Below are 24,896 nucleotides of genomic sequence, written 5' to 3'. Positions count from 1 at the left end.
CCTGTCAAATGAGTACAGACACGTGAATGAGCCTCACCAAGATCAGCCACACCAGCCCAGACTTGCAGAATCACCCATCCATGCTGTATATTCCTGAGAAATAATAAATGTTGTTTTAAGTGACTAAGTTTTGGGATGGTTTGTTACATGGCAATAGCTAACCAATACAATTATAGTGATGATTCTTAAGTGGTCAAGTAAGTACTATCACCACTAAGGAGGTAATGACATTGCCTGCCTAGGATGGAATCTGGTGCAGACCTTCACTTTGAAATTATTCTTCCTAAAATGACAAAAGCCTCCATTTGGTGATATCCCTGGGCTTTTCTCATAGATCCTTTGCTGTTTATAGATATTATAGTTTCCCCCCCTAATTTGTAATTTTTCTTTTGTTGTTATTTATGGTAATTTTTTAATATCAGAGTTTAAATATTTGAGGTCAGATGCTTCCTTTCTGGAGTGAGTCTGTCTGTGCTTGTTTGTTTAAAAGGCTTTACCATCCTGAGATTCCATAAACATTTACTTACCTTTTAGTTTTAGTTTTGTTTTTTTTAAAGATTTATTTATTTGACAGAGAGAGACACAGCAAGAGAGGGAACACAAGCAGGGGGAGTGGGAGACGGAGAAGCAGGCTTCCCACGGGGCAGGGAGTCCGATGCGGGGCTCGATCCCAGGACGCTGGGATCATGACCTGAGCCGAAGGCAGACGCTTAACAACTGAGCCACCCAGGCGCCCCTACCTTTTAGTTTTTAATTCGAGTAGCTTTATGGTTTTTATTTCCATGTATTATGAAGCTGTTTTTAGGCTCATATAATTTAGGGTTGTTACATTTACTGAATAAATGGGATTCTTTTATCATTGTGAAATGATCCTTTTATCTCTTATAATACTCTTTATTTTGAAGTCTACTTTATATGATATTAACATTGGCACCCCAGCTTTCTTATGGTTGGCATTTTAAAGATATATCTTTTGCTATCCTTTTGCTTTCAATGTATCTTTGTCTTTGTATTTGTGTCTTTTATAAACAGCATATAATTGGGTCTTGCTTTTTTACCTATCTGACCATCTCTGCTTCTTAAATGGTGTGACTAATTCCTGTACATTACACATGATTATAGAAATGACTGGATTCAAGTCTACCATCTTACTGTTTGATTTCTCTTTGTTCCTCTTTGTTCCTGCCTACTTTCCTCCTTCTCCCATATCTTGGGTTAGTGAAGTATTTTTTTAACTGTTCAATTCTATTTCTTCTATTAGCCTTTAAGCAAATGATTTTTAGCAGGGCCCGGGGGGTGTGCCTGGCTGGCTCAGTCAGTAGAGCATGCAACTCTTGATCTAAGGGTTGGGAGTTCAAGCCCCATGTTGGACATAGAGCCTACCAGAAAAAAATGTTTTTGTATTATGTTTTTACTGATTGCTATAGTGATTACACACTCTGCATTAACTTATTATAGTCCAACTTGATTTAATATTATTCCACTTTACTGTATAATTTTATTTATAGTTTATTTAACTCATCCTCCCATCCTTTGTGCAATTGTCATCATATATTTTACTTCTACATAAACCATAAGCCCCACATTACATTGTTTTTTTTTTTTTCTTTGAGGGGTTAACTACTTTATAAAGAATTGAAGAAAAGTAAGAAAAAATAGTCTTTATATTTACCCATATATCTGTAATTTCCAGTGATCTTTTTTTCCTGTAGTGCTAAGTTTCCATCTGGTACCATTTGCCTTCAGTCAGAATTTTCCTTAGCATTTCTTGTAGTACAAGTTTTCCAGTGATGGATTCTCTCAGCTTTTGACTATCTGGATGTCTTCATTTTCCCCTCCATTTTGAAGGACGTTTTTACTCAATAGAATTCTAGGTTGATAGTTTTGCTATTGTTTTTTGTTCAGCATTCTGAAGAGGCTGTTCTTCTAACCTCCATTATTTCTGAAGAGAAGTCAGCTTTAATTCTATCATGATTTCTTTGTACATAATGTGTCCTTTTTTCTCTGGCTGCCTTCAAGATTTTCTCTTAAACTTTTTTTTTTTTTAAGATTTATTTATTTGAGAAAGTGCATGTGTACACACACAAGCGACCACAGGGAGGGGCAGAGAAAGGGGGGAGTAGCAGAGGGAGAGGGGGGAAGGGCAGAGGGAGGAGAGAGAATTCTTTCATTTTTTTTTAGAGATTTTATTTATTTATTTATTTGAGAGAGAGAGAGAAACAGCATGAGAGGGAGAAGGGTCAGAAGGAGAAGCAGGCTCCTCGCTGAGCCAGGAGCCTGATGTGGGACTCGATCCCAGGACTCCGGGACCATGACCTGAGCCGAAGGCAGTCACTTAACCAACTGAGCCACCCAGGTGCCCAAAGGAGAGAGAATTCTGAAGCCGACTCTGCACTGAGCCTGAGGCAGGGCTTGATCCCAGGACCCCGAGATCATGCCCTGAGCTGAAACCAAGAATTGGCTGCTTAACTGACAGTGCCACCCAGGTGCCCCGATCTTTGGTATTCAGTAGTTTGGTTACGATGTGCTTAGATGTGGTTTTCTTTGTAATTATTGTGCTTGAGGCTCACCCAAATATTTGGATCTAAGACTTGATATTTTTCACCAAATTTGGAAAATTTTGTCCATTATTTCTTCAAATATATTGTCTTTTCTTTCTGAGACTCCAGTTACAACTACTTAAGATTGTTCCACAGGTATTTGAGACTGTTGTTCTCTTTTTTCTCCTAATATTTTTTCTCTCTGTACTTCAGTTTGGATGATTTATTTTTTTTTAAGATTTTATTAATTTATTTGTCAGAGAGAGAGAGAGAGAGGGAGAGCACAAGCAGGGGAAACGACAGGCAGAGGCAGAAGCAGGCTCCAGGCTGAGTGAGGAGCTTGATGTGGGACTTGATCGCAGGACCCCAGGATCATGACCCAAGCTGAAGGCAGATGCTTAACTGACTGAGCCACCCAGGCATCCTAATTTGGATGATTTCTATTGATTTAGCTTCAGGGTTATCAATCTATTCCTCTAGATTGTTCAATCTGCTGCTAATCTTATTCGATGGATTTTAAAAATTTATGTACTGTATTTTTCAGTACTGAGAATTCTATTCGGGGTGCCTCACTCAGGTTAAGCGTCTGCCCTTGGCTCAGGTCATGATCCTGGGGTCCTGGGATCGAGCCCCTCACCAGGCTCCCTGCTCAACGGAGAGTCTCCTTCTCCCTCTCCCTCTTCCTGCTGCTCCCCTTCTGCTCTTCCTCTAGCTGTCTGTCTGTCTCTCAAATAAATAAATAAAATCTTAAAAAAAAAAGTTCTATTCAATTCTTTTCTAGAGTTCCCAGTTTTCACCCATTTTATTAACTTTTCCCATAAGTTCTTTTTTTTTTTTTAAGATTTTATTTTATTTATTTGACAGAGAGAGAGAATGCGACAGAGGGAATACAAGCAGGGGATGTGGGAGAGGGAGAAGCAGGCTTCCGCCGAGGAGGGAGTCCAATGTGGGGCTCGATCCCAGGACCCTGGGACCATGACCTGAGCCGAAGACAGACACTTAACGACTGAGCCACCCAGGCGCCCCTCCCATAAGTTCTTTAACATATTTTTTAAATCTTTTTTTTTTAAGATTTATTTATTTGAAAGAGAGTGCATGTGAGTGGGGGGGGTGGGGCAGAGGAAGAGGGAGAGGGAGAGAAGCAGACTCCCCACTGAGCAGTGAGCCTGATGCAGGACTCGATCCCAGGACCCGAAGATGATGACCTGAGCCGAAATCAAGAGTTGGTCGCTTAACCAACTGAGCCACCCAGGCGCCCCTCTGACATATTTTCCATAGGTATTTGAAATTTTTTATCTGCTAATTCAAACACCTGGGTTGTCTGTGGGTCTATTTCTAGTGACTTTTTCCACTTTTTCTTTTCACTATGGGTCACATTTTCCTGCTTCCTCACATATCTGCTAACTTTTGACTGAATATTATTCTACATTATGAGTGATACATTGTAGGACACTGTGGATTCTCATATCTTTTTTGAAGAGCACTGGATTTGTCCTAGCAGCAACTAAATCATTGGAAGGTTACCTTCATCTTATGCAAGTTTAGTTTTAGGCTTTATAAGAATAAGGCTATTTCACTTTTACCCTTTGTCTTAAAGTCCTTAGTCTTTGAGCATATTCTTGAGACATGGCCCTTCTGGAGGTCAATGGAAAAACCCCTCTCCTAGCACCAGACAGCTCTTGAAATCTGTGCCACCAACCCCAGCTGTTGATTTCCATTGAATTTCTTAGATTTTTTCCTTGTTCATGCATAGTTCTAGAGATAGGCAAGGATTCGAGGGAAGTTTTTGTTTTTGTTTTTGTGAAGTCACCTTCATTGAGTACTATAGTTTTAGGAGTGAGGCAAGTTTTTATGCCGTGACCCTCCATACAATTTTACTTTTCCTCTGAAATGGCAGACTTATTTCAGCTTACATCTGGATTATGCAAATATTGCAAATTATTTTTACAAGCCTTTGGTTATCATAGGGAGTTTAAGATACAGCTCCAGCACAATTGCAACCAGTTACACTTGTCCCGACATCATTGTCCGGGGCCTTCCAGATTCAGAGTCCAGTCCATCTTTCCTCCAGAACCCAGGGTCCTGCAGCATGACATCCTCAAGTCTTAGAGTTTTGAAAAAAAAAAAAAAATGCAGCCACAATGATGCTTTTGAAGCATCTGGAGAACACGATATGGTCAGTCTACCATTGCCTGAACCTGGATGATCAGTGAACAAACTGATAACTGATGAGGTCTGACCTCTGCGTAAGGGTCTAGCACACATCCCACTGTTGGGGTCCTACAGCTCCAGATACCCCATAGCACTGGCTGGGGTGCATGGAGAAGCATGGCACTCAGCAGTACCACTTTGGTCCCCCAGTTTCCAGCCTCAGATAATGCTGTCCTGAACTTCAGCAAAAGGAATGGTCAATAAGCTGGAAAGGCTCTCATGTTCTTCCTACTTGAGGTTGTGCCTCGTCCCAACTCCACAGAGACAACTGAAGCTACAAACCCCTACTTCCTGCTGACCCTTTAGTCACCAAAGGACAGGACTCTAGGAATGGGGCTGCATATAGGCCTGTGGTGAGGTCAGCACTCCTGGTTACTGATGCTGCTCAGGTCAAAACAAGGAGGGCCTGTCAAACCTTGTGGATCACCTAGGGTGGATCTGATGGAAGTTTCAACCCATCTGGGAGTTTCCAGATGGGTCTGAGGAGAACTAGGTAGCCAGGGAGTTCAGTCTTGTAGCTGGGAGATTTCCCTTTGGTATATGGATTGGAGGAAGAGTAGCTGAGTACAGATTATCCACATTTTTTCTCAGGGCTCTAAAATGTAAATCATTATAGAGTCAGAGGGAGGGGATGAAAAACGGAGCTCCAGATTTTCCTCTTCTCCCCATTTGCTTGCGTCCAGACCCAAAAACTATCCTTCCATGTTCTCTGGTCTAAGAGATTGTTTCTAGTGCTTTCACACCCTGGAGTGGTTGAGACAGAGCCTGAGATTCAGAGTGTGGAAGAAAAATATAAGAGCCTATTTAACAAAACAAAACCAACCAACAAAACATAAAATCAGAAATATGAATTTTTCCTTTAAGAAGCCAGTTTTTCTAGGGGGGAATGCTTGCTGGCCAGATTTGTTAAGCTAGAAACAACTCTCAACATTTACACGTTTTTTCTTGCACTCCATTTTCTCTAAGCTCCTATATTCACAGAGAAAATACAAACTCCGAGTACCCACAACACTGGCTAGATTTTTTTTTTGCTGCTGACATCTACAATAAAGATACTTCTATTTGAATTAGTTTTAAGGTTTGTGAAGAATGTTTATATAATAGCACATGTTCTAAGACAATGGCTATTGTGAAAAGTAATGAATATTCGAAATCGTATGAGTTGATGTAAATGATTCAGCAGTAAAGCTTACCCTGCTTCTTTCTATAGATGCATTATCTAAAAAGCTATAAAAAGCTCAGTGCAAAATTTCGCTGTTTCAGATGAATGATTTCCTCCTTCTTACTGTAGCAGGGCTGTGCTGTTCTTTTCATTTTCAAATAAAGTAATATCTGACAGTTTTTCCTTCTGAGATCCAGATGTAAGGCAAGGTTGTTTGTGAATTATACTTTCACAGTGGAAAATGAAGCAGCCTGGTTAGTGTTACCAACTCCACCGTTACCATACTTTTGTTGAGTTCTATGCAGCTAGCCTACCCAACAGCCGTCGCTCCTTGGGGAAAGGAAGCCTGTCCCCAAAGAGTGAGGCATAATTGGTCCAAGTAAATCATGGTAATTCCATTAACTGGTGATTTGCTTAGAGGTAACCCCATGACCCAGTTCTGGCCAATGAGACATCAGGGAGTTATACTGGGAGACTTCTAGGAAAGAGTTTCTTCCTGATTAAGCTTGGAGTTGCAAACATCATGTAAGTAACATTATTGGACTTTGGGACATTAAAATAATTAAGACCTGATCTTTATTCCACGTGTGCTCAATGGAGGAGAGAAATATAAACAGATGTTTATAATATAATTTGATGACTATCATGTATAAAGTGCTAAGGAAGAACAGAACGAAACAACAACAAAAAACTGTCCAGGGATAAGAGTCAGGGCTTCCAAGCAAAGATGATTATTGTAGGCACTCGGGGCATGTATCTAAGAAATCTTCGCCTAACCTAAGGTCCCAGAGATTTTCTCTTACATTTTCTTTTAGGATGATATAGTTTTAGGCCCTACAGTTAGGTCTATGATCCATTTTGAGTTATTGTTTGCCTATGTTGTGAGGTAGGGCTCAGAGTTCTTCTTTTTTTTTTTTTCTCATGTAAGAATCCACTTGTTCCAACACTACTTGTCCAAAGGCTCTCTTTTTCCCTCTGCATTGCCTTTACCTCTTTGTCAAAACACAGTTGTCTTCATGTAAGTGGGTCTATTTCTGGACTCTCTATTCTGTTCCACTGATCTATTTGCTTATCTTTACCCCAACTCCACACTGTATTAATTACTGTAGCTTTACATAAGCTTTGAAATCCGGTAGTGTTAGTCCTCCAACTTTGTTGTTTTACCAAGTTGTTTGGCTTTCCAGGTCATTTGCATTTCCATATGGACTTGAGAATCAGCTTGTCAATTTCTACCAAAAAGCTGTTGGGACTCTTACTGGGTTGTAATTGCATCTATAGCTCAATTTGGGAAGAAATGACATTCTGAGTCTTCCAACCCAATGAACACGGGCAACTTAAGTAGCAGTGATCATATCCTTCATTGTCTTCTTCCTGCTAGTGTTTCACTGTTAATCTGATGTGGCTTTTGGTGTCTCTTGTATTCTTTTTATTGTAATACGGTAATAGCTTTTATTTAATTAGAAATGCCTGTTAAATTATATTAAGTCTCTTTTTGGCATCTTCGGAAATGGTTTTTTTCTTTTGTAATTTATGAGTATACTAAATTCTTTTATCATAAACTGTATTTTCATTTCAGAAATAAAACTCCCGGTCATTATTCTTTTTTTAATTTTATTTTCTCATGGAAGTATAGCTGACACACAATGCTACTCAGTTTCAGGTGTATGACCCAGTAATTTGACAGGTCTGTATGTTAGGCTATGCCTACCACAAGTCTAGCTACCATCTGTCGCCATATGGTGCTATTACAGTTTGGTCATTATTCTTTTAACATACTTTTGAATCTGCTCTTACTAACATTGTATTTTTTCCACCTGTATTCACAAGTAAAATTGGTCAATGATATTTGTTTCATTTGCTTTGTCAGACTTTGGTATCAGAATCTTAATATAAACCATGACATTCCCCGCTGTGTGTTGCTCAGGATAGTTGGTGAATTGAATTGCATCTGGCCTGCTGGGGTGTTTCACACTCAGTTTCCTGTGTATCCCTCACATACAGAACCCCAAGAACACACATCATTAATATTCCTTTGCCCCAGGGAAGGCAAGCCAGGAGAAATACCATCAGATAGATCATGAGCATCAGCGTAAGATCATAGGCTATAAAATACTCCTGGTAGAAATACCTGCTGGACAGAAAATATCCAATGGATTTTTGAAAATCAACTAAGTAGGGCGCCTGGGTGGCTCAGACTGTTAAGCATCTGCCTTCGGCTCAGGTCATGATCCCAGGGTCCTGGGATTGAGTCCTGCATCGGGCTCCCTGCTCAGCAGGGAGCCTGCTTCTCCCTCTGCCTCTCTCTCTCTCTGTGTCTCTGTCTCTTATGAATAAACAAATAAAATCTTAAAAAAAAAAAAAAGAAAATCAACTAAGTAATATTCCACTGCTAAAAAGAAAGACAAATAGAATAGACCCTACCAGTAAAATGGATAAAAGACTTTTACACAAGCAAAACTTTTTTTTTTAAATTTTTTTATTTTTATGTTAATCCCCATACATTACATCATTAGTTTTAGATATAGTGTTCCATGATTCATTGTTTGTGCATAACACCCAGTGCTCCATGCAGAACGTGCCCTCCTCAATACCCATCACCAGGCTAACCCATCCTCCCAACCCCCTCCCCTCTAGAACCCTCAGTTTGTTTTTCAGAGTCCATTGTCTCTCATGGTTCTTCTCCCCCTCCGATTTCCCCCCCTTCATTCTTCCCCTCCTGCTACATTCTTCTTCTTCTTTTTTTCTTTCTTAACATATATTGCATTATTTGTTTCAGAGGTACAGATCTGAGATTCAACAGTCTTGCACAATTCACAGCGCTTACCAGAGCACATACCCTCCCCAGTGTCCATCACCCAGTCACCCCATCCCTCCCACCCCACCCCCCACTCCAGCAACCCTCAGTTTGTTTCCTGAGATTAAGAATTCCTCATATCAGTGAGGTCATATGATACATGTCTTTCTCTGTTTGACTTATTTCGCTCAGCATAATACCCTCCAGTTCCATCCACGTCGTTGCAAATGGCAAGATCTTATTCCTTTTGATGGCTGCATAATATTCCATTGTATATATATACCACATCTTCTTTATCCATTCATCTGTTGATGGACATCTTGGCTCTTTCCACAGTTTGGCTATTGTGGACATTGCTGCTATAAACATCGGGGTGCACGTAGCCTTTCGGGTCCCTACTTTTGTATCTTTGGGGTAAATACCCAGTAGTGCAATTGCTGGATCATATGGTAGCTCTATTTTCAACTTTTTGAGGAACCTCCATACTGTTTTCCAGAGTGGCTGCACCAGCTTGCATTCCCACCAACAGTGTAGGAGGGTTCCCCTTTCTCCGCATCCCCGCCAACATCTGTCATTTCCTGACTTGTTAATTTTAGCCATTCTGACTGGTGTGAGGTGGTATCTCATTGAGGTTTTGATTTGGATTTCCCTGATGCCGAGCGATATTGAACACTTTTTCATGTGTCTGTTGGCCATTTGGATGTCTTCTTTGGAAAAATGTCTGTTCATGTCTTCTGCCCATTTCTTGATTGGATTCTTTGTTCTTTTGGTGTTGAGTTTGATGAGTTCTTTATAGATTTTGGATACTAGCCCTTTATCTGATATGTCATTTGCAAATATCTTCTCCCATTCTGTCAGTTGTCTTTTGGTTTTGTTGACTGTTTCCTTTGTACACAAGCAAAACTTTTAAGGAAGGTAGAAAAATTTAGTGCATGGGTAGGAAAGACAGTGACTTCCAAAGTAGCTCTCAGGGGACACCTGGGTGGCTCAGTTGGTTAAGCCACCGAACCTTGATTTTGGCTCAGGTCATGGGCTCTGTGCTCAGTGGAGAATCTGCTTGAGATTTTTCTCCCTCTATCTCTCCCTCCCACCCCCCTCCCCTCAAACTTGCACGTGCTCCCTCCCTCAAATAAATAAATCTTAAAAAACAAAAAACACACAACAAAGTAGCTCTCAGAACACTCAATACACATCACAAAGTACAAGTGGTATTTTGACCATCTTGTTCATTTTTATACCAAGATTGACCCAGTGGCTCCCACCAGAGAAATGCTCAATAAGCACTTAGAATGAACAAAGGAGAGGTAACTGTTCTGTTGGCCTATCAGCTATCACATGGGTGCCCCACGTGTCCACAAGCCACAGCACAGTGCACCAGAGAGCCCCACAGCCCCACCCTAATGGGCTGAGCCTAGACTATGATGCCACATCAACCACTTTTTCAATCACTGCATGAATGTTTGCCCCTTGAGGGGAGGCAGTGCTGGTGAGGGTGGGGCACCTGGGCTCTGCCTCTTCTGGCCAGGGCTGGCGATCACCACTGTCACGCTTGGTCCCAGGTGGCTGCCGATTCAGGTGGATCAGGAAGGCTGGGCCACTTGGGCTCAGGAAGCAGGACCAGGTGATAACTGACTGTGGGTGCACATGCCAGGGGGATGGGAATTATGGTACTTGCCAGCATGAATGAGTGAAACCTATAACTTAATGACTTAAGTATGTGAGTATAAACCATGGAGTTTAGCAGGCATGGACATGCAGGTGGAATTCTAGAAGTATTTTGAAGTCAGTTCAGCCTTTGGGGTGCCGCAGGAGTCCCTTCTCTGTTTCATGCTCCTTCCACAGCTGTTTGGCAGTTGCTGTTGGGAAATCTGGCACAGGGACAGTATTCAAAGGTCTTTGGAGTGACTTTGGAAAACGCACAGCCTGAGAGAGTTGTATCAAAGTTTCAAAGCCTCCGAGGTAGCCTCTGTGAAGCATTTGTGACCAGCGGCCCCCAGCTCTTGGAATAACATTTTGTGAAAAGCCAAATGACACGGAGCAGGTGTGTCTCCCGTCCCTTTGATACAGTGAGACATCCAATCTGTTCTCAACTCCACTCTTACCTCTTAAATATAACCGGAATATGTCTCTTTTTCTCTAAGCCATATCCTAACTCAAGTCATCGTTCTCTACAGACCGGACTTCTGCAGTGGTGTCCCCACCCAGTGACAGCGCCATTGCATTGCAGAGCTCCGGGGAGCAACATTGACCTTGTAGCCCGTGTCAGTACACCCCGGCGCACACCTCCACCTGCACAACTGGTTAGAACAAGAAGATGCCCTTGGAGGTAAGCAATAATGCTCTCCCTCCTTGGATCTATTTTCCCTTTGCTATTTACTATAATTTTTAGAATATTTCAGGCACACCGAAACCTATAAAGAGTAATATAACATATACTCACATGTCCATCACCAAACTTTTTCACATTTTAACATTTTACAAAAATTTTTGGAGTTAGGTAGCCTAAATGTTTATTACGAAATATATCACACATAGAGAAAAGGATATGTAATGTAAATGAACACTTTAAAGAACAAATACTTATGTGCTCACTACTCAGCTTAAGACATGGAATATTTCCAAATGTCTTTAAAGTCTTCCATATGCCCCTTCCAAACCAGGAATTCTGCTGTGTCCCCTCAGAAGTAACCACTATTCTGATTTTTGTGATAACTGTTTCCTTGCATTTCTTTATATTTGTAGCATATATATACAAATCCTTAATGGTTCTTTGTCTTTTTTTTTTTTTTTTTTGGCACTTTATATAAATGGGGTCAATCTAAATGCATTCTCTTGTGATTTGCTTTTTTTTCGCTTAGCAGTGTGTTTTGGAAACCATATCCATTGTTTCAGGGAGCTGAAATTCATCTGTTTCCACTGCTTTCCAATCCATATTTCATACCACAGCCAGAGCAATCTTTTAAAGATATGAAACCATTATTTGTTACTCTGCTGCATAAAGCCCTTCAGGCGTTCCAAAACTCTTGGAATAGAACCACACATCCCTGACCCTGCACACGAGCCCCCATGTCACCTGACCCCATGTCCCTCTAGGGTCTCATCTCGCTGCTCCCCGGCTGAGGTCCATTTCCATGATCTCAACAAGCTCTTCCCCTCCTTCTGGCCTTCACACACACCTGGATGCCCCCTTTCATTCTTCACCTGGCTATTCCTGCTCAAACTTCAGGTTTCTTCACACACACCTGGATGCCCCCTTTCATTCTTCACCTGGCTATTCCTGCTCAAACTTCAGGTTTCTTATTAAACATCACTTCTTTAAGTAGATCCTCATTGGGGCACCTGGGTGGCTCAGTCAGTTAAGTGTCCAACTCTTGATTTCAGCTCAGGTCCTGATCTCAGGGTTGTGGGATCCAGCCCCATGTTACGCTCTGCGCTCAACAGGGAGTCTGCTTCAGATTCTCTCTCTCCCTCTGCCCCCCCTCCCTTTCTCTCTCTCTAAAATAAATAAATAAATAAATCTTTGGGGCGCCTGGGTGGCTCAGTCAGTTAATCATCTGCTTTGGCTCAGGTCATGATCCCAGGGTCCTGGGATCCTGCCCCTCTGCTCAGTGAGGAGCCTGCTTCTCCCTCTCCCTCTGCCGCTCCCCCTGCTTATGCTCTCTCACTCTCGCTCTCTCTCAAATAAATAAATAAATAAATTTTTAAAATTAAATAAATAAATAAATCTTTTTTTTAAAAAAAGGAAAAAAAATAAGTGGATCCTCGCTAACCTCCCAATGTAAATTAGATGCTCCTTGTTTTGCTTCCTTCTTGCCCTGTTGCTTCAAGTACTTACCACTGTGTTATTATATATTTATTTGTGCAATTATTTTTATCTTTATTTGATGCCTGTCTCCCGTAAGTGTTATTGAGGACAGGATCACATACGTTTAGCCCTGGCATGTAACAGGTTTCAAATAATTATCATTCAATGAGAAGTGAAGCCAGAAAGAGTTGATGTAGTCAGGACCAAAAAAAAATGTGTTCAGCTCATTCTGGGACAATTCTCGGCAGGATAAAAACTGTTAAAAATGAAGGTGTCAAAGGATTCTTCAAGAAACCATGTCAGGTTCTGTACAATCAGAGGCAGATGTTAAGCTTTTGTATTTGTCCTATATGCTGACCCAGAGAAAGTGACCAAGAGGCAATTTAGTGTAGCAGCTGCTATGCTGTATCTTAAACATAAAATATATAACAATAACTAAAACTTACTTAGTACTTATTTGTATGGGCACCACTCTAAGTGCTTTGCCTGAATGAATTGATTTAATTCTCATTCCAAAGGGAAGTGTTTCATTATCCCCATTTTTACATATCCTTATGTTTTACCAGGAAACTGAGGCACAGAGAGATGAAGAACTTGCCAGAACTTACACAACTAAAAAGTGGTAAATTCAGACTGTGGACCCAGGCAATCTTACTGCAGTGTTCTTGGCCACTATGCTAATTGCCCTTAATAATTTTGTTCAAAGAATATTTGCAGCATGAATAAATGATAAGGGCAATGCCAAAGTTCAAGCTAAGTACTGTAGGCCTATAAAATGAGAGCGTTTGACTCTATTTATGGCTGTCAGAGGAACGGACACAGGAGGACGATGCTGTCCATGACTGCAGACACATCTAGAGTCTGAGACACGTTAGTGAAGAGGGGCTGATCAGCAGGTGGGTGTGAAATGGATGGACGGTTGTAAACGTAGTCCCCTGACAGAATGTGGAAGGTCTCGAATGAGACTTTTAGAGGCTCCTAATTTAAAAAAAATATATTATTTATTTATTTAAGAGAGAGAGAGCATGATCAGGGTGAGGGGCAGAGGGAGAGGGAGAAGCAGACTCCTCATTGAGCAGGGAGCCCGATGCGGGGCTTGATCCCAGGACCCCGGGATCCTGACCTGAGTCGAAGGCAGACGCTTGACTGACTGAGCCACCCAGGTGCCCCTAGGCTCCTAATTTTTTAAGCAGGACTCCAACTTAGACGAAGGCATTGTCATACTAAATATAAAACAGAATCTTGTCCTGGCAACAACTGGAGCTCAGATGTTGCAGGTGAGGGATATTCAATGACACATCTTCCCCTATCGACTTGTAGCCATTTATTTCCATAAGGGCGGAAGGGCTCTGTGATTCAGATATATAGAAAAATGTCTGATGGCTGGAGGAGCCTCAAAGGAGGCAGGTTGTAGGGACAGACATTGAGGAAGGCAGAGGAGAATTCACTGCACAGGATGAAGTTAGGCAAAGAGGAGCAGGCTGATGCTGGAACTCCTCATTATCTGATCACCTTTCCAGAATGTGTGTGCTGCAGGAGAGAGAAGGGCAGTGAACACTGAAACAGACATGCTCAAATACCCCATCGCAACCCGAGCGTGGAAGGTGTTGCAGTGTGGCCCTTGGTATTCCTGGTTTCTCCAGCATTGTGTATTGTGAATTTCCCATTTGGCCAACCATATGTGTGGCAGGGTTGGGTAAGGAGATCAGTTCTAACCCTGAAAATTGAGGATAGGTTCAATTCTTGGATGCTTGGAAGCATCCCATGAGAATTCCTGGAAATTCTTGGAGACTGAGTAATTACAGGAAAGTAGAATTCCTATAATCATATAGATGGTAGACTTGACCACATGAAACTTGGGAAATAATGATAATGGGACTAAATCTATTCTTCCTGGATGCTGAAACCTGAGACACTTGGGATCTATCACTCTCTAGCCCAGATTTCTTTACTAAGCGGTACTCCGAATCTCTCCACTTAGATGTCCCACATGACCAAAAACTCAACAGGTCAGCAACTGAATTCATTATTTTTCCCTCTACTCTCTTCTCCTCCACCTGGCTTCCTCATCTTAGTAAAGTGGCACCAGCTTTCTCCCAGTTGCTCAAGCCAGAAACTTGTAGCGTATTTTCTTCCTGTGTCTACATCAACCCCCAGATGCAATCCACAAGGTCTTGTCTAGTTTACCATCTAAACAGTGCACAGCATTCTTCTTTCATCACCCCCACATCCCATACTTAGCCCCGTATAAACCCCCATCATCACCACCAGAGTTACTGTCATAGCCTCTCAATTGATTTTCCAATCTTCAAATCCACTTACTTAACAACCCTCCAGTTGGTTCTCCACACCACAGCCAGCACGATTGTTCTAAAATTCAAATCCGAGCATGAACCTTCCTGAACCCTTTAAAATCTTTTAATGGTACCCTACTGCTCTCACCATAATTTCCAAAGACTTAACAAGGTGTGTATCACGAGCACCTTGGACCATGACTGGCATTTAGCATACACCCAGCAGATATGTGTGCATGGAAACTGGAATGAGTTTACATGTCTTATCTCCTTTAAAAAAAAAAATTTATTTTATTTTAGAGAGAGAGAGAGAGCACGCACACATGGCAGGGAGGGGGAGAGGGAGAGGGAGAGAATCTTAAGTAGACTCCTCATGCAGAGCCCCACGCAGGGCTGGATGTCACAACCCTGAGATCATGACTGAGCCGAAATCAAGAGTCAGACGCTTAACCCACTGAGCCACCCAGGCGCCCCTGTCTTATTTCCTTTTAACTTGCTGTGAGCACTAATGAGAATGACTTTCCTATATAGTAACAGTCGCTAACATTTACATGTGTCAGCAGTTGGTCATTTGTCTTTTCACTGTGCCTATTTTCTAATACGTACCAGTTTTAAATTTTGTTACAATCAGATCTATACCTCTTTTCTTTTGTGATTTTGGGAGTTCAGTTTATACTTAGAAATTCCTTGCCCATGTGAAGATTATAAAAATATTTTCCTATATTTTGACCTAGCATGTCTATGATTTTTTTCACATTTAAATATTTAATCCATTTGGACTTATTTGTACATATGATGTGAGGTAAGGATCTAACTCTATTGATTTTTCCATTCAGTGGTCAGTTTCCCCAAAGAACCCATTCCTGCCTCACTGATTTAAAATGCTACTTTAATCATTTATTAGTTTCCCATATACACTTGGGTCTGTTTCCTGACTCTCTGTTCTGATGGTTATACTGTTCTATTTCTCTACCAATATCAGATTGTTTTATTATTTATGGGTTTTTGACATATGGAAGTTTTGAATATTTTAAAAGTTAAACTTTTATTGTGATTTCTTCCATTTAAAAGTTTAGCCCCTCGGTCTTACTTATTGAAATTTATGTATGAAATAACATAATTTGCATTTGCATTTACTGTGCAAGGAAAGATTGATTTAAGCAACTGAGTATTTTTACTCTGTTGCATTCACATGCCTGCCTACCTCCATGATTTCTTCAGCATCTCCCTTCAAGGGTACTATTAGAAAAGTCATCTTTTTATAGATGTAAATAGAGGTATTTTTTCAGATTTACTATGGGATAATATGCTTTAATTACTGAAAGTAATTTCATTATTGTGTTGAGGACAGTCGACAATATTTATGTAGTGTCAGCTTTTGTTTAAACACTAAGTGCTGCTAATTCTGGATCTGTATCTCCCCCAAATTTACTTACTTACTTTTTTTATTTACTTAATTTTAAATCACCTATGTATAGCTTTGGGAAATTGAAGTTAGAGAAAAACGTTTGAGATCCTCAATCGAGAGGTATTAGAGTTTATTACAAGTCCTCATTAGAGAATTATTTAATTAATGCATCTATAACTAAAGCTGTTATTTTTCTTTTTTTTCACATTTAAAATTACAAAACATAATAGACTAAAAGCTTAATACCAAATGACAGATCATATCTGTCATTGTTTTAATAGTCTTGTTTTTTAACTACTTCTTAAAGAAAAGTGAAGTCAAAATATACATTTTGTATATTTTTGAGCATATTATTAGAAAGTTTGTGTAATTCTTTATTAATCAAAACAAAAGTATGGGGTGAGTGAAATAAAACCACTTGTATTTATAGCAGCAAAGTTCTTATATAAACAAAGAATATTTCAAATGCAAAATCCTTAAAGAATGTAAAGCAAATATTTCTCAATTATTTTGTGTCAAAATGTATATGACTAACATGTGACTCATAATCTCTGTTCTTAGAATTGATCCTACAGTAACATGGAAAGATGTGCATACAAGGATATTCCCTACAGTATTGTCACAATAGCAGAATATAGAAACAACCTGAACAGGTAGCAATGGATAAAAGGTTTAGTAATTTACGGTATCCATATAACCAGATACTATGTAAGTAATTGAGTTGCAAAACAATATGTTTAGCTTTATCCGCCCCCCCCCTTTTTTTTTGTAAAGCTGGACAAACATACCAAAAACCATTCTCTGTGTATACAGAATGTAACAAGCTGGAGGCATCTCGGCCTTGTAGAGGGAGAGACCTCTTCTGTAGGAAAATCTCAGCGGCTCAGGCTGGGTGTGTCCCTGTGTGTCCCTGTGTGGCTGGCTCTAAGAATACTTGAACTGCTTTGCATGAGACCTTAAGAGAAACTTGTTATTTATTTAGTTATTTTTAAGATTTTATTTATTTGACAGAGAGAGAGAGAGAGAGAGAGAGCAAGCAGGGGGAGCGGCAGGCAGGAGAAGCAGGCTTCCCACTGAGCAAGGAGCCTGACGTGGGGCTCTACCCCAGGACCCTGGGATCATGATCTGAGCAGACGTTTAACCGACTGAGCCACCCAGGCGTCCCAAGAAACTTGTAATTTAAAAGAAATAACAGTTCTTGGAGTGTCATTCTAGCATATTTGCCATTTCTTTCCAGGCATTGTTGCTTATTCTGTTCTGCTAGTGAAATGATCTGCTTCTGAAAATTCTCACAATAATTTAACAATATCCATTTGTTGTCACATCCTGCTTTCCACCAAAATCATCATTTGTTGGTGCATCAGTTTCCTCTTTCTTCAAGTTTTGCTGCTTTGTCTACTGACATTATAGTAATAAAATTAAGGTCATGCATGTTGGCTATTTAAAATTTCTAAATAAATTTTCCTTAGTCTCTGTCCTTAACTTTTTACAAACAGTTCCAAGAGATGATTTGATTTTCAGTAGTTCATCCACGATTCATGACAAAGAGACCTCGCGATCTCATCATTTCTCTGTGCTTCAAAATTCTGCAATTTTAAGAGTTTTCTTAGGTAGTCAAGATCCTTTTCTTCCTAACTGATGACTTCCCTTTGCGGAGGATGGAGAAATAAATGGATATCAGTGTAGAGAGGCAAACAATTATATGCATTGTTTTCCCATAGCTCTTCTACTTCCTTCCTTTCAGAGTCTGGAAATTCAGGTGTTCTGTCCTGTGCGTGCAAGAAAATATCACAGACATTTTGTTGCTGGTAGTGGTCCATTTTGGCCAAGGCCAAATACTCTTTGAATCTTTTTTGTGCCGGAACCAAGATAACACTCACTGATGGGAAAGGTCCGTCCCAGCAACTTCTGAATGATGGACCTAAATTTATACAGATTTGCTAAGACCGGAATTTAAGTTATTTGGGTAAATTTTAAAGCTTGCCGCCGTCCAGGGTACACAGTATCTGGGACAACCGGCTGGCTGCTCTATTGTCTTATTATTGCAAAGTCACCACACTGTCTGCCAGGATTTATTTAAAATATGCTTTCTTTTTCTTCACATGTATAGCCAGAAAAACCTTTTCAGTATTAGTAATTACTCGATTTATCAGAATCTAGCTTCCTTCCTTTTGTGAAGGAGATTTTGAGTCTCTAGTGACAAGTACCTTTTTCACTGGAACTCTGGGTGACTATCTGGTGTCTCCTGTCCAGCGAAGGGAGTCGCACGGGGTCCCTGAAGAGCTGTTTCACTTGGGAGGCACCCATTTCTCATCATTTTAGATGATTTATGCCAGAGCCTGGTAGGAATGGCAGACTGTCCAATAAAGGAGAAAAGCAACGGAAAACTCTTTTTCCTAGGGGCCTTGTTTTGTTTTGTTTTCATCAAATACTGTCATTTTTTCCTTCTTCATGACTTTCTTTTCTTCTGGCTTAAAATTCTTACTGATAGGATTATTTGTGCTGATACTGGTGACTTTCAAATATAGTAACCCAAACCTCTCTTGTGTTTTAAATCCAAATAGCTAATTTTCTACTGAACAGTTAACTTCAAAGTCAACCTGGCCAAAATGGAACTTGATATTTTATTGTCAATTTACTTTTTCTTATCTCTGTCCGTGGCAACCACATCCATCCAATGCCCCAAGCAGGGACCACAGCATCGATATAGAAAGCTCCACCTCCCTCACCCTCAAAATCAAATTAATTCCAAGAGTTGTCAGTGGTTCCAATCTCCTGTATCTACCCTCCCCTCCTCCCCCTCATCAGATCCCAGGTGCTTGGGGCCTGAGTTCTGGCCTTTTGGCTGCTCTTGTCTTTCACGTCCTCTCATTTCACCCTCCATGTTGCTGCCAGAATGATCCTTCTAAGACACATGCATTACAGAGCTTTCATGCCGCACAAAACCCTGCCACAAGTATGGAGGCTGTGCTGCGCGTGGGGACCCATGCTAATTGGCATGGGGCTCGATCCCAGAACCCGGAGATCACGACCCAAGCCGAAGGCAGATGTTCAACCGACTGAGCCACCCCGGCACCCCTAACTTTCTTTTTAATGCCTACGTAGTATTCTTTTGAATGGATGTACTGTAATATATTCTCTATCATAGACATTCACATTGTTTCAGAATGCTTGATTTTATAAATAGAGCTATAGGGAATACCTTTAAAAAAAGATTTTAATCATTTATTTATCTGAGAGAGAGAGAGCACAATCAGGGGGAGTGGCAGAGGGAGAGGGAGAAGCAGGCTTCCCGCCGAGCAGGGAACCCGATGTGGGGCTCGATCCCAGGACCCTGGGATCATGACCTGAGCCAAAGGCAGACTCTTAATGACTGAGCCACCCAGGCGCCCCAAGAATATCTTTTTTTAAAAGTAACTTTTTTAAAAAGTTACTTCACGTAACGCGGGACTTGAACTCACGACCCTGAGATCAAGAGTCGCATTAACCAGCCAGGCACCTCTACAATGAGGGTCTTCGTACGTATGTCTTTCTATACATACACATATATATCTATAAGATAAATGCATAGAAGTAGAATTGTTGTGCAAAAGTGCAAGGAAATGCGCATTTTTAATTTTCATAGAGTAATAGGATATTAGATGTGACTTTTTCTGTTGACTTAGATTATCAGCAAAGGTCCCAAAGACCAAACTAAGTGACAGACCACCTATTTCTGTCATTTAATGAAAACAAGTATTAATGTAGGTCTTTCATAAAAGTGAGGTGGTGTTGTCATGTGAGCTTCAAAAAAGTGAAGGATACCTGTACCAGCTTTCTCTCTGCCTTTGCCTCACCTCGGCCTCCAGGTACATAAGACAAGGCTGGGAATTCCTGGAGGGGTGAAGGTTAGGAGAAGGGTTCTTTAGAGAGTGGGAGAATGGAGAGTTGGCAGCGCTGTGCTCTTTCTCCTTTCCAGAGCTTGTTGTCCTTCTAGTTTAACCTAAGTGAGGGGGTTCATAAGAGCCACTCAGAGAGTTTGTTTGTTTGCCGTGGAATTTGGGGGATGGAGGGACTAGTACTGTGCAAACATCCTAAGGCCACAATCTGTGACAAAGCTGTCTCTGTGGGCCGCATGGGAGCAGGTGGACCTCCTCCAATCACGTGTTTCCTGTGACCCGATGCGGGCCCTATGGAAGAGAGCGGGAATCGCCAAGGAGCCCACCAAGAACAGGTTGGGGGCGTTGGCATGGGGAGGGAAGCAGAGTCTGAGTGTGAGCGTCACAAACGGTCAACAGGAGAGTGTGTTGGAGGGGTCAGGCATGTTCAGGTGAATGTTCGTCTCCAACGAACCCCAAAATCATCCCATAAAAGGACAAGCATTTGGATGCTGGCCACACCCAAAGGGCACCAAAGCCACACTGTGCCTCTTCCAGTCCCTGAAGAACTTTTCCACCCTTTGTTTGTCTTTCTCCCCCAGCACCAACCCTCAGGGAGCCAGAGGTCACAGAGTGAGTCAGGAAGAAATAGAGGAAAAGAACAAGAAGAAAATAATGAAAAGCTGACCAAGGTCCCTTTCTGGGCTTCAGGTTTCTGAGCCTGAGTCAAGACTGAGCCAGGGGTTGGGGAGAAGGTTTAAACTGGATGAGATTAAAGTTTTGATATGCAACTGGACCAAGCCTGTTCATACCTAAAAATGAGACTATTCAACTAATAAGTGAAAACAACTGGAAAAGCTATTGGATCTACCCAAGATTTCATCAGAGTGGAGAGAATGGAGAGTCAGTGTAGCATGGAAGAAAGTTAGGGTCGTGAGTAAATATGTTTTTTTCCCGGGCAGCTTGCACCCCACTATGACCAGCACATTCAACAAACCAGTTAGAATAAATATTGCCAAACACCTCCCCATAAATACTGTACCAGCTTCCCCCCAGTACCAGGGTGCGTGGCACCTGTTTTCAGGAAGAGAAGCTTTTGATGTTCACATACTAGGAGACTTATCTCTTCTTTGATACTCTAATGAGGTAAAAAGACAAAATTTGTTCCCAAATACCTCCAATCAATTACTACGGCCTTCCTGATATCACATATTATTTTAAATACTTGTCTGATCAGGCTCCACACCTCAAAAATCTCAAGTTATACACACCGTTTTACATTCTAGTCAGGAACCTAAGTGAAAGATGTAGGGGAAGACTTACTCTCAAGTCCTAACTTGGGTGACAAAGAAGGTCCATTACAAAAATAAGTATTTTTAACCCAAAAGCTTTTGGACATCCTTTTAAATCCGGTGATTGATGCTACCGTGTAAAGAATTAAAGAGCACAGGTATATAAATTATGTTGTCCAAAGATTATTTATTAGTTAATGCAAATTTACATTGGCTTAAGGACTGAAAATTAACTCAGGATCCAGAAACTACAATTTAAGTTGACACATTAAGTCATTTGTAGAATCATAAAAATTAATCTCTTTTTAGAAGGATATTAGATATTATCAAGTAACTTAGTTGAACACATAATTTTGCAATTTTATAAATATAAAGTGATGTTAGTTTATTTGACCAGAACAACTAGTGGAGGAAATTTAGGAAATTCAGATCAATCAAGCTTTTCATGAGAAAATAAACCCAAGACTTTCATAAAGTAGAAGATTGTGTTAATAGTTTTACACGGTGTAGTCAGGGAGAAGACATAGAACGGCTTTTAAATCAAAGTTTTTGAATCAGTTTAATTTGTCCAAAGAAACATCTCATTTAGGAATATTGCATGCTTTTTTGTGTGCAATTACATAGCCAATATTAAAGCTTTAAAGTTATTTATATTTACTTCTTTTTTTTTTTTTAAGATGTTATTTATTTATTTATTTGACACAGAGAGAGACACAGCGAGAGAGGGAACACAAGCAGGGGGAGCGGGAGAGGGAGAAGCAGGCTTCCCGCTGAGCAGGGAGCCCGATGTGGGACTCGATCCCAGGACCATGAGATCATGACCTGAGCCAAAGGCAGACGCTTAACGACTGAGCCACCCAGGCGCCCCTATATTTACTTCTTACAGTAACCAAGACTTTTAATTAAACCGACAGTTAAAATCTCTTTTTTGTTACAGCTTTAGGAAGATAAATTTCCTTAAAAACTACATACTTAAAGTATAAGAAATAGAAAAGTATTTTTAGAAATCTTTGAATTTCTTGTTCTTCCCATTTGTAGGTGCTTAATATATTAATGCTGTTTTTAAAAGCCAATTATAAGATTTCTAACTTTTTATTTGAAATTATTTCAACTTTTCAGAAAAACTGCAAAACTAGTACAGAATTAACATATGCCCTACACCTACCTTCCCCGATGTTAACATGTTACATAACCATGGTACAGTGATCACTACCAAGAAATTGTCATTGATACTATTAACGAAACTAAATCACTTGTTCAAATTTCACCAGATTTTTCCCTCCCAAGATCCTACTCAGGATCCCGTACTGCATTTAGTTGATCTGTCTCCTTAGTGTCCTGCATTCCATAACAAGTCCTCGGTCCTTCTTGGTCTTTCACAACCTTGATACTTTTGAAGAGTACTGTTCAGTGATTTCGTAGAATGCCTATCAGTTTGAGTCTGTCTGACACTTTCTTATGATGAGGCTGAAGTTATGCTTTTTAGCAAGAATACCATGGAAGTGATGTTGTCCCTGGTCCAGAGCCTCTCACCAGGGGGTGTGACGTCAGCGTGTTTTGTTACTGGTGATGTCTACCTTGATCCCTTGATTAAGATGGCATCTGCGAGGGGTGCCTGGGTGGTTCAGTTGGTTAAGCATCTGCCATCAGCTCAGGTCATGATCTCTAGGTCTTGGTGATGAAGGAACAGAAGGTTAGCTAAGGACAAAGCACAAGCTGATGCCCCGCAACCTCCACCTTGCCCCACTCCTGGGTGGGATATATGTGATAGTCCTCTTGGAAGCTCCCCAACTACCTTAATGTTTGTTAATGCCTTGCTAGAGGGAAAAACACCCTTAACTTTACAACGGCAAGGGCTCTGGTATCGTGTAGGTCCTCTTTAGCATATGAAAGCTCTTTTGAAAACCTCCCTTTTTCCCTACACCCAACTCCCAAGTATATAATCAGCCACCCTTCACAACCCCGGGGCAGCAGCTCTTTCTACCCACGGGCCCTGTGCTTTAATAAAACCACCATTTTGCACCAAACACGTCTCAAGAATTCTCTTGGTCATCGGCTCCGGACTTCACCCCACCGAATTCACCTATATTCCAAAACCACATCACTGGGATCGAGCCCCATGTCATCAGGCTCCCTGCTCCGCGGGGAGTCTAGTCCGCTTCTCCCTCTCCCTCTGCCCCTCCCCTCGCTCCTGCTCTCTCTTGCTCACTCTCTCTCTCAAATAAATACATTCTTAAAAAAAAAAAAGATGGCGTCTGCCAGATTTCTCTACAGTAACAAATATTTTTCCCTTTGTAATTCCTAATTGTCTCGTGTAGAGGTAGTTTGAGGCTATGCAAATACTCAGTTTCTCTGTGAACTCTTGCTCACCGATCTTTAGCATCTAGAAGCAGATCATTCCTGCAACACCTCTGCTGTGCTGCTTGCCTACTGATTATTCTGTTTTCTTTACTCCCCCTACATTTACTAATTGCATTTTTCTGTTTCTCTTCCCTTGTTTACTCAGTCATTTATTGATATCAATATGGACTCATGGACATTTATTTTTTTCCATGGCTTTTAATCCAATACTATCAACATTTATGTTCTTGCTCAAATTATTCCAGCTTTTTTTTTTTTTTTTTCTTTTTAGCACTCTCTTACTTACTGTCCCTGTAAGATATTCCAGGCTCATTGTATAATTTCCCTGTCCCAGTCCTGGAATCAACCATTTCTCCTGGGAGCCCTGGTTTGCTTGTTTTATTGGTGTCTTTTATTACCTCTGGATTTTTAATTTTTGTTAGAAAGCCGGCTGTAGTGGTCGAACTCCCTCTCTCCCCGTATCAGTGAGACCCAGTAATAACCCCACAGCTCACTTTGCAAAGGCTGGTTATTCCGTGTAAATAATCACAAGGACTTCCAGGAGCAGGAAGTCTAGTAGAAACGTCTGGGTGAGCATTCTCCTCCAAGGCCTCTCCTCCCGGAAGCTCCTGCACTCTGAGGCCTATCTATCGTCTCATTAACGCTAACCACCCCCTCACACACACCCCTCCCAAGGACAGACATTAATTCTAAGACTTTAGAGCCTAAACGGATATTCATAAGCAGAACATTTCCCAGATTGTAGCATCAGCGCCTTAGCCCCAGCCCAGGCCAGCCCTGGCTCTTTGTTATGCAGAACCCTGGAGGGCCCTCTTTGTTCGCACTCCTTCTTTCAGAGCGTGCCTCAGGGCTGGATAAATGATGGGTTTTAGGGCTTTGACCCTTTCAAATTAGGAGCAGGGTCATTCTTTGCAGAATCTCTATTCTCCATTAATGGAATGGGGTTGTTCCTGTGAGGATCTATTATTCTCCTATCCAAAAAAAAGCTCCCCAAACAAAAAAACTACGAATGAGTGATACTGTTTTTCCAGTTACCTTAATATTAACCCAAATGAGAAAATTAGTACTTATATAATGATGCACAAGAGAGATTTATATCTAACCTTGTTATTCACTTTGGCCATTACACCAAACTAAACCAGAGTTCATGGAAATACTTACCAAGTTCACCA

At 40.9% G+C, this 24,896-nt stretch overlaps 1 long non-coding RNA gene across 4 annotated transcripts in view; it reads left to right on the top strand.

The window, feature by feature from the left end:
- LOC118550031 (uncharacterized) overlaps positions 1 to 24,896 on the top strand; it is a 152,606-nt gene that overhangs the window by 98,683 nt on the left and 29,027 nt on the right. For all 4 annotated transcript variants that reach the window (XR_013440636.1, XR_013440634.1, XR_004924368.2 and 1 more), the window contains one exon: positions 10,882 to 11,033. This is a non-coding gene — a long non-coding RNA (uncharacterized LOC118550031). The remainder of the gene's footprint in view (positions 1 to 10,881; positions 11,034 to 24,896) is intronic.

This window comes from Halichoerus grypus, chromosome 8 (genome assembly GCF_964656455.1).
Source record: "Halichoerus grypus chromosome 8, mHalGry1.hap1.1, whole genome shotgun sequence".
In the NCBI taxonomy this organism is placed as follows: Eukaryota; Metazoa; Chordata; class Mammalia; order Carnivora; family Phocidae; genus Halichoerus; species Halichoerus grypus.
This window is presented reverse-complemented; position numbering and strand designations above follow the sequence as displayed.